This window comes from Triturus cristatus, chromosome 10, assembly GCF_964204655.1.
Source record: "Triturus cristatus chromosome 10, aTriCri1.1, whole genome shotgun sequence".
Taxonomy (NCBI): domain Eukaryota; kingdom Metazoa; phylum Chordata; class Amphibia; order Caudata; family Salamandridae; genus Triturus; species Triturus cristatus.
This window is the reverse complement of record NC_140593.1, coordinates 762,661,103-762,670,322: the sequence shown is the minus strand read 5'-3', so window position 1 is coordinate 762,670,322 and position 9,220 is coordinate 762,661,103. Positions and strand designations below refer to the sequence as shown.

Genomic DNA, 9,220 nt, shown 5'->3' with positions numbered 1-9,220 from the left:
CCCCATAGAATATTTAATCACAAGAACAGAACGTGAAGCAAACCGATTTCATTATAGTTCAGCTATTTTATTTTCAAAAGTAGGGTGACCATTTGACTCCATTTCACAAGTGCGTGAATGATTCTTAAGTAATATGTGTCATATATGTAGAGAAATGGGGCCACAATCAATTTCTTCTTAATGCACAAGATTTTCTGATATATGGTAAACTGGCCTTGCTCCATTTCTCATAAAACCAGCTGCCCAATGATCCAGGTTTCTACATAATTCAATGTTACCGAGGACGAGATAGTCTACCACTGGGGTTTTCTTTAATATAATGCATTCTGGGACTTGTAGGACTTTTTTTTACTTCAGTTATAACAATTGAGCAAGGACACCTAAAAACAATAATTTGCAAAAGACAGCCATGGCATAGGACATGTGTGGTAAGGTTTGTGCCAGTGTGGAATTTCAGAATCATTTCTTTAAACTATTTAGTTGGTCACCGATATATATATTTAAGGCCAAGCGGTTACGACAGCCCTTAAGGGGCCGTATTAATTCAAGACCATTCCCACCACCATCGACCCTGCAGTGTTCAAGAGTACGAATGTTACCATTTGATCAGAAGGGATCAATTAATAAATTTAAACGTCTTGAATAAAATCCAACATTAAGGCTCGGACGGGGTTCGAACCCGTGATCTTCGGTTTACGAGACAGACGCCTTACCACTTGGCCACTGAGCCACAAAGTATTCTTCTGGGCGTTGTATGATAATGGCGTTTCGGATCCAACCAACGCGTTCCATTTCTATTTACTTGTATTACTTCTATATTTGTTGTTTGCGTTTTTTAGGCGACCCCTGTTAACTGTTTTACTGAAAGCCAGAGCACGCGATTGCTGGCTTTACAGTTGTTGTTTTATAACTCGGCTTCCGGTCTCTCTCAGGCTCGCGTGCAGTCAAAAGAATTGCTTTTGGTGCGCGTGCGCCAGTCTTTCTAAAACCGTCTTTGCTCTCTAAGTGGAGACATAAACTGGTAGCTGCTGTGTTCTAGGCTCCGGTAGGCACGTGTCTAAATCAAACTGGTGTGCCTCACGCTGCGCAGGGACATAGAGCTGGTGCGCACACACCCCGTAGCTGCCAAGGTTTCAGATTGATATGTGTGACATTTTCTTAATTTCAGTGTACATTCAACGACCGTGAGTGACACTCTCTCGCGAGCAAAATCAAGCAATTTAGACGAGGGAAACATAAATATCAGAAATCACACCCATTTGAGCAACGAGAAACTCTAAGACGACCTTAACCCGTTCCGTGCTCCCGTCGGCCAACGGGAGCACTACCTGCCCAGTGCTGTGCATGACCGTTGGCCGACGCAGCCCCGCCCACTCTTTGGAACTCCCTCACCGCGGCGAAATTTGCGCTGCGGTAAAGGAGTTAAAACTACTGGAAAGCACTAGAAATAGAAGAGCATTAACCTAGCAAAAAGCAGTAACGCACAGCTAATCCTCATAAAATACAGTTTTGCGAATGTGCCTGAGTAGTGGGTTGGGACACCACCCATCAACCGCTAAAACCCTGGCCGCAAAAGTGACAGGTCTGGCCGCAAACTGCTGGCCGCAAAAGTGACAGGTCTGGCCGCAAACTGCTGGCCGCAATAACTCTGGTTCTAAAAAGGGTGACATGTAGGGCTAGTCCCAAAAGTGACAGGTCTGGCTGCAAAAACAGAGGTATGTGTGTATGTATGTGTTTAAAAGTGCATAGAAAAGTGCGTGCCTGGAGGAGGGAAATGTCTGGGCATGTTTAAAACTGGGGGGTTGCAGACAGCTGGTGGTTGAACAGCTGTGGAGCAGTCCTGAGGCCATGTGTCCGTGTTGTGTTGTAGAGGTGTACGCCTCTTTTAGGGGTTGTGGTTTCTTAGAATACATATAAGCCTGTGGCAAGATCCGTGTACAGCAAGCAGACGTTTGAATACGAAAAGGTGCCCACAGCCAAAATGAAGAGATACAGCCCGTTCGTGAAAAGACCAGTTCTCCCAGGCCACTATCAATAGATATTACCGCAGCTTAACACCCCTGGTAATGGATGAGAATGCTCAACAAGAATCACCTAAGGATATGGGCTGCGACGTTACTGGTTTTGGCAACGGTATGTGTAGGCCTCTGGAAGAACTTAGTCTCAAGGATGGCGTATGCCGGATGGCCCCGATTAAGTGCGACAGCAGCGAAAGTGAGAGCTCGTGTAGTGGCAGCGTGCTTGCTGGCCTCAGTTCAGTGGACATGGAGGAAGATGAAGTTGTAGCACCTCCCACCACACCCGTCTATGAAGACATGGACCTTCAGGAGAATACGGCTGCTGAGAAGGTCGTTCTGCAACAGCCTGGGACAAGTGCCGAAGATGCTGGGGCCTCGCAGGACATTAGCGACTCGCAAGATTTCAGAGCCCCCGCAGAGGGCGGTGAAAATGCAGAGGTTAGTAGGAAAATGTTATGAGCAGGTAATTACAAAAAATGATGTATTTTATTTCTTCAACTAATGGCATGTCAATCTTTCTTCTTTTGACCCCTAGAGAGCAACACCCGCTGGATGCACCTACTTCATAATGCGCTTTGATAAAGAGGCTGTAGCACCTCTTAACACACCCATCTATGAAGACATGGACCTTCAGGAGAATACGGCTGCTGAGAAGGACGTTCTGCAATAGCCTGGGACAAGCGTTGAAGATGATGGGTCCTCGCAGGACATTAGCGATTCTCAAGATTTCAGAGCCGCCGCAGAGGGCTGTGAAAATGCGGAGGTTAGTAAGAAAAATTTTATGCGCAGTCCACTACATAACGCTGTATTTTATTTCTTCAACTAACGTATTGTCATTCTTTCGTCTTTTGAACCTAGAGAGATACCCCAAAAAGGCCTGCGGCAGAGTGGCGGTCTGCAAAAGCGAGCAATGTAATTTTCAATTGTCTGTGGTGTTCAAAACAAGGTGAAAGTTCCACATGTCAAAACCGTGATGGCTGCGATAAGTGTGTATGCAGATCTGACGCGTGTGAAAAGGAAGAGCAAGGATTGACCTACGACGACAGGCAGGCAGTTAAGGCTTTCGCCGCGTCAGTGGTACTAAACTGTGTCAAACGTGACTATTACAGCCTTTGTCACGGTCATCAAATCAGCGATCCTCAACAGGCGGCACACGAATACTTGTGTGAATCATACAGAACAAGGACAACACGATATATTTGTACTTTGTTTGACCCTTACAAGGTGGATAAACTGCTAAGGGTTGTGTACGGGTTGTACAATGAAAAGAAATATGTCCACCCTGATATGTTGAGGATCTTGACAGTGGCACTCAATGAGATCCGATACGCCTTTGACCCGAGCTTAAAACTAACCGTTATGCAGGGGATGGACACTGCTTTCAATAGAAGAATGATAGAAAGACTCATAGCAAGGCGTATGTGTAATCTGTATAAAAAAAATAGACAAGCAGGGTCTTTGGCCCCCCGAAGACTGTTTTAAACAAGGTCTTATGTAACGTTACATGATAGCGTGTATTTAGAACAAACTAGTAGAATGTTAAACCAAAAAGTTGGCTCTGTGTTAAGCCGTACTTACTATGCATAATGTGAAAAGATATGAAACCCATTGTCTATGATTTTGCTAATATTCTTTATTTTATTTAATAAAATGTTCTTACACAAAACAAGCGTCATTCAGTGCATGGTGTGTAACGGCTGATAACATGCAGGGGGTCCTGTTAAGAAAACTTTATTCTGATACTAGGGGAGTTGTCAGCTTGGGGAGCGCCGAAGCTCTATATAGAAGGGCTGTGGATGAAAAGGAGTCGGTAAGCAGAGAAGTTGTGAAGACGTGGTTATCAGGCGAGGAGACGTATTCACTCCATAAACCGGCCAGAAGACGTTTTAAGAGACGCCCGACAATCGTTAATGCGCAAATAGATTATCAATGGCAAGCGGACATAATAAGTCTTCAAGATATAGCAAAACATAACAACGGCTCTTGTTATATATTAACCGTCATAGATGTGTTGTCCAAGTACGCCTACGCAGAGGCGCTGTGTGATAAAAGTGGGGCTAGCGTCACAACCGCTTTTAAAGCCATCTTCGATAAGGGGCGTATTACTCAAAAACTACAAACAGACGACGGAAAAGAATTCTTAAACAAGGCATTTCAGAAATTATTAAAACAGCACAATGTTCAACATTTTGTAACACACACGGAGGTAAAAGCAGCTGTTGTAGAACGGTTTAACAGAACTTTAAAGTCTAAGATGTGGAGGTATTTTACGGCCCACAACACCTACAGATACGTGGATGTTCTACAGGCGTTTTTAGCTGTATATAATGCCAGTTATCATAGGACCATCAAAAGGGCACCCGAAGATGTAACACCTAGTGATTCGTCAAATGTTTGGAGAAATGTGTATTTCTGTAATTTCGGTACAAAGGTGAAGAAGCCTGTTTTTAAAAAGGTGATCATGTAAGGATTTCAAAATTGAAAGGAGTCTTCACGAAGGGTTACCAACAGACTTTTAGCGATGAAATATTTATAGTGGAAAGTGTGGAGCTTAAGGAAGGGTTGTATATTTACAGGTTAAAGGACTACGATGGGGAAACGGTGTCTGGGGCTTTTTACAAGGAAGAGTTACAAAAGGTGCCTGATGATCCGAACCGTGTGTACAGGGTTGAAAAGGTTCTGAAAAGGAAAGGTAGTGGTAGTGCTGCAGATCGGCGCATATAAAATCTCCCTACTTCCACGGACAGAGTAAATCCACAGTCGCACGCACATACACTCATCATACGCTAGGGCCCATCACACTGACATTCATTCTATTACTCTATCCACACTGAATATAGGAGAGAAACCTAAACCAATCTGCATCTAAAGCGAGGTCAATGCGACCAGAAAGAATTTGTCCTGAGTCATGATTTTAAACATAGGAAATACATTTGAAACTCAATAAATGACAAAGAAATAACCACCCGACACTGGAATTCAAACAAATGGTTGTTTATCTAAATTAGTTCGAATGAAAGTCAATCAATAGCAAAATCATTATTCTCATAGTTACCTATTCTAGCTAAATGGGTCAGGACAGGTCTCTCAGTAAAGTCTCCCGAGTCGCCGTCCTCACGATCAGCATCGATCCTCACGAACATAGGTTCAGGAAGAAGTGGCCTTAGACCCTCCCTAGTCTAACATTATTTATAATAAAACTTGCAAAATAAAAGTAACAAACAAACTCTGAATGTCCGTTGAGCCATTGAGCAGAGCGAGCAGTAAAGGATGTCGTTTAGCAACATTTAGAAAACCTCCGCTCAGGAAAATCACAAAAATAAAAACACGGAAGAAGGAAACTCGAGCTGAGGGAACGATACATTTATGAATGCTCTTCCTTGGTACCATAGTGAAGCCACCGCAAGTTATCTCAGTTCATTGTGGCTTTATTCTTTTCTAAGGGCAAATGGAAGCAACCCGGAGCTGCTGTCCTCACGGAAACTTTTAATTCAGACAGAGGCTGTGGTCAGGTGACTTCCAACCATGTTCAGCAAGGCCTCTTGTCAAATCTCAGTCACTCGAGTGCAGGCTGTAAATAGCGGCCATCTTGGTTTAGGCCAAAACGGACCATCTTAATTAAAAGAAACACAAAACAACGTTACCACATCGTAATGATTATACAGTGTTAATCCCCACTAATACCCTTATGTGTATGTATTATCTAGCCATCTGCGACATAGAAAAGCGTTAAGGCACGTTATTAAAAAGCGCAAACACGAAACAAATAACACTGTTGCGACACTTATTTAATTAATTTGCTCACCAATTTAGTTCACGTTTAATTAAAGCAACATATATGCACTCCCGCGTGTAGTTCTCTCATTAGTAATGTTGATTAGTTAAAGACTCTAACAAAATTAATAATTATTAATTAATTATCAGTAATTTTAATCATGACATATAACATAAACTGGAGTTTAAATCTCAATAAATTTTCAATAGAAAACCCTGCTCCAGCAATCCCCCCTTTGGTGATATATATCACCACAAAAACCAACCCAAAAAAAAAATGTAGTCCCTATTTTTAGGAGAAATTGAAATGTCTTTTATGACACAACATTAAACACCAGACTCTCTTTCATCATCCCTCTTCGACTCCAAGTAAACACTCTCCCTCAATTCTTCTAATTCTATTTCTTGTGGGTCTCTCTTTGACCTCTTTTGTTTCATTGCAGAATTTCCTCTAATTATTCTCTTTTTCCCTCCCCTGTTTTTACAACACAAACACCCTAATCTAAGCATCAATAAAGCAACAATTACACATGTCAAAGGAAATAATATTTTACCAATAATGGTACTACCTATCTTAGCAATAAAACTCTTAACAGCTAGCAGCTTATTAGCTATTTTAGTCCAGATACTTTCAGCTTCCAGTGGTACTAATTCTTCATGCAAATCAGTAATATTTTTGATATAGACCTTTAGATCTCTGCTACCGTCAGGAATGTAAGTGCAACAATGTTGAACCTTCAGCATTCCACAGACTCCACCCTCCTTGGCCAATAGAATATCAAGGGCAAGTCGATTTTGCATAGACATGGCACGTACGGCAATCATCTCCGTATTTACCAAAAGAAACCCTCCAGCTGTACTTGTCGATAAGCGATCCACCACTGTTGACAGTTTCCGAATTCCATATGTATTTAAAGAAATTCCCACTGCTGGAATTAAAGCTCCAAAGATATCACCTACAATTTCTGACCAAGTTTCTCTCTTAAAGCGTGTTAGTAAATTAATGTGTTCTACATCTTCTATCTTATCTATATGAAAAATCTTTGGAAAGACCAGGCCTACATAACACGTGCCATACCAATGGTCATGCAACCTGTAATAAGCCTTATTCCCACAAATATAATACACTCCCGGGAAAACTGGATCGTCACCACCTTTAAAACCCCATCCTGTTGCAATAAAGTATGTATCATGACACTCACTAGTCCCAACAAAATAACTATCATATTGGGATCTCCTTCTGGTAATGCATAGTTTACCCTTCTGTGGTGCATCTAAAGCCAAAGTTGGACTGGTCCCATTCTTCAACTCTTTTCCCATCTCAATATCCCATATTGTCTCACTCTCTTCATATTTCCCTGCCTTCTTATGCACGCTCACTCTCCTTTCCTCTACCAAGTCTAGGAAAGCCTTCAAACTACAGGTTAAATTGTTTCTAAAAATGTAATCTAATGTTAATTCTTCTGCCTCAATAAAAATCTCATCAAAAATGTTAGCTTCTTTAGCTGGATTCAGCTTCTTATCCATAGGTAATTGCCCAAAAATGTTATCTTTGTTAGACATCTCATAATCTATTTTCCCTAGCAAATAAAAAACACTACTTAGCACACTACATGAAATCCCATACGTAGCTGGTAAATGATGATAAGTAACACCCTCTGAAACGGACGCTGGTAATTGCATACAAACGTAGCAATCCCTAACTTCCATTGTCTTTACGTATTCGTACAACAACTTTGAAAAAACATTGCTAGAAAAATCATTAATTGACCTATCTTTATGTATGTAAATGTTACTACTTCTAGTTGGAACTACTTTTTGCGAATTCTTCTCTATGTTAGTCATATTTTCAGTATGTATTCCAAAAGTATCTATTGTAACCCTAAAAGTAACTAGTAAAGCTAGTACACCCCATAATAGCATTAGTAATCCAGTACAGCAGCAGCACATTCTACACCATCTTTTCAAGAAGGCACATCTACTTTGATTATTTTCTGTGTTAGCCATTTTACTACTTTGGCAGTGTCTTTTGACTTAGCCTCTTCTACTTCACAACCGAAATTTAGAACTCTAGATTATTTCAAACAGCTAATTTCAGACTTTTTCTTTTCACTTTTCTCCAAGTGACTCCTTTAGTTCACTCAATTTGGATTTTCATCACTTTTCACTTCTTCTTCAGCAACATCAAATTGTATCAGATCTTCAACAACATCCTGTGCATCCGACTCTTCTCCAATGTCAGTCAGGATAACTTTCAGGATTCCAACAGTTTTCTCCTCAACCACTTCTTGTACGGTCCCCTCTGGATTTCCTTGACTCTCTGCCTCTTCGCCTTCAGACAGTGCCACGTACGTCCATTCCGGTGACCTATACTTCTGGTTAGGTTTTCTGATTCTCTTGATCTCCTCTGGTTCTTTTGAGACCTTTTGGTTTTCACCTTTTGCTTGATTCTGACTGGACACCTCGTTCACCTGTTCAGCTTTCAATGAACTTGAACTTGCACTTGCTCATGTCAGTCTGTACCTTAGCCTCTTTATTCTGTTAGGCCAAAGATCTCCTCTTACACTCCTCTTCGGTCTCACTTCTTTATTATTTCTCTCTCCAATCCAAGTTCTCTTTCTCAGAACTCGACCCTCCGATTTCTCATTCTCACTCTCATCTGATTCTGTCTCATTTGCCTCTTGTCCATGAACAACTCTCCTTTGCTCCACAGTCTTTTCCACCACTGATTGAGATTTCCCTAATTCTGTCCCTCCTCGGGTCTCCGACACGCAATCTTCTTGCTGTCTACTTATCCCTTCACCTAGCTTATCAGGAATGTTCCCTACACCTCCTCGGGGGTCTTCCGCAATCTGTCCCTCTCTATCTTCTACTGACCCTGCTTCTTCAGGTACAATCTCAAGTGGATTTTCAACCTCCTCATCTGATTCAGGTGTAGTCCCTGTGGAATTGCTCTCTTCTCCTCTTTCTTCTCCACTGTTAATTGGAACTTCAGGCACTCTTACAGAATCTGATCTCTCCTCTGAGACTCTCAATGTTTCTCTTGAAGCCTCTCTTGGAAAGAAAAAAGAATCACCTGACTCTCTTTCTCCTTCCCCCTTTTCAGGATTCTTTTTTCTTCTCACTGGTTCAGTTTCTGCATCATCACTGGAATCTGACTCTTCAAAATACTCCTTACCAGTCCCATCCTTTGGATTTGGAACTCTCAAAGTATGACTTGCATGAACCCAGTTCTTCACACCAGCACACTTTACTGCAGTTGTCGTAGTCAGAATAACTTGTCTTGGTCTTCCCCACCTTGGAACCAAGCAATTTCTTCTCCTGTGCACCTTAATCCTCACCCAGTCCCCTGGACTCAGATCATGGGCTTGCTTCTTCTCAAGTGTGGTAGCGTCTTCTCCAACCTGGTGAAACACAGAATGAACTGC

The 9,220-nt window shown here is 41.8% G+C and overlaps 1 non-coding gene across 1 annotated transcript; it reads right to left on the bottom strand.

The window, feature by feature from the left end:
* Positions 1 to 658: 658 nt before the first annotated feature.
* TRNAT-CGU (transfer RNA threonine (anticodon CGU)) lies at positions 659 to 730 on the bottom strand. Its single transcript has one exon. It is a non-coding gene; the product is annotated as a tRNA-Thr (tRNA).
* Positions 731 to 9,220: the final 8,490 nt, after the last annotated feature.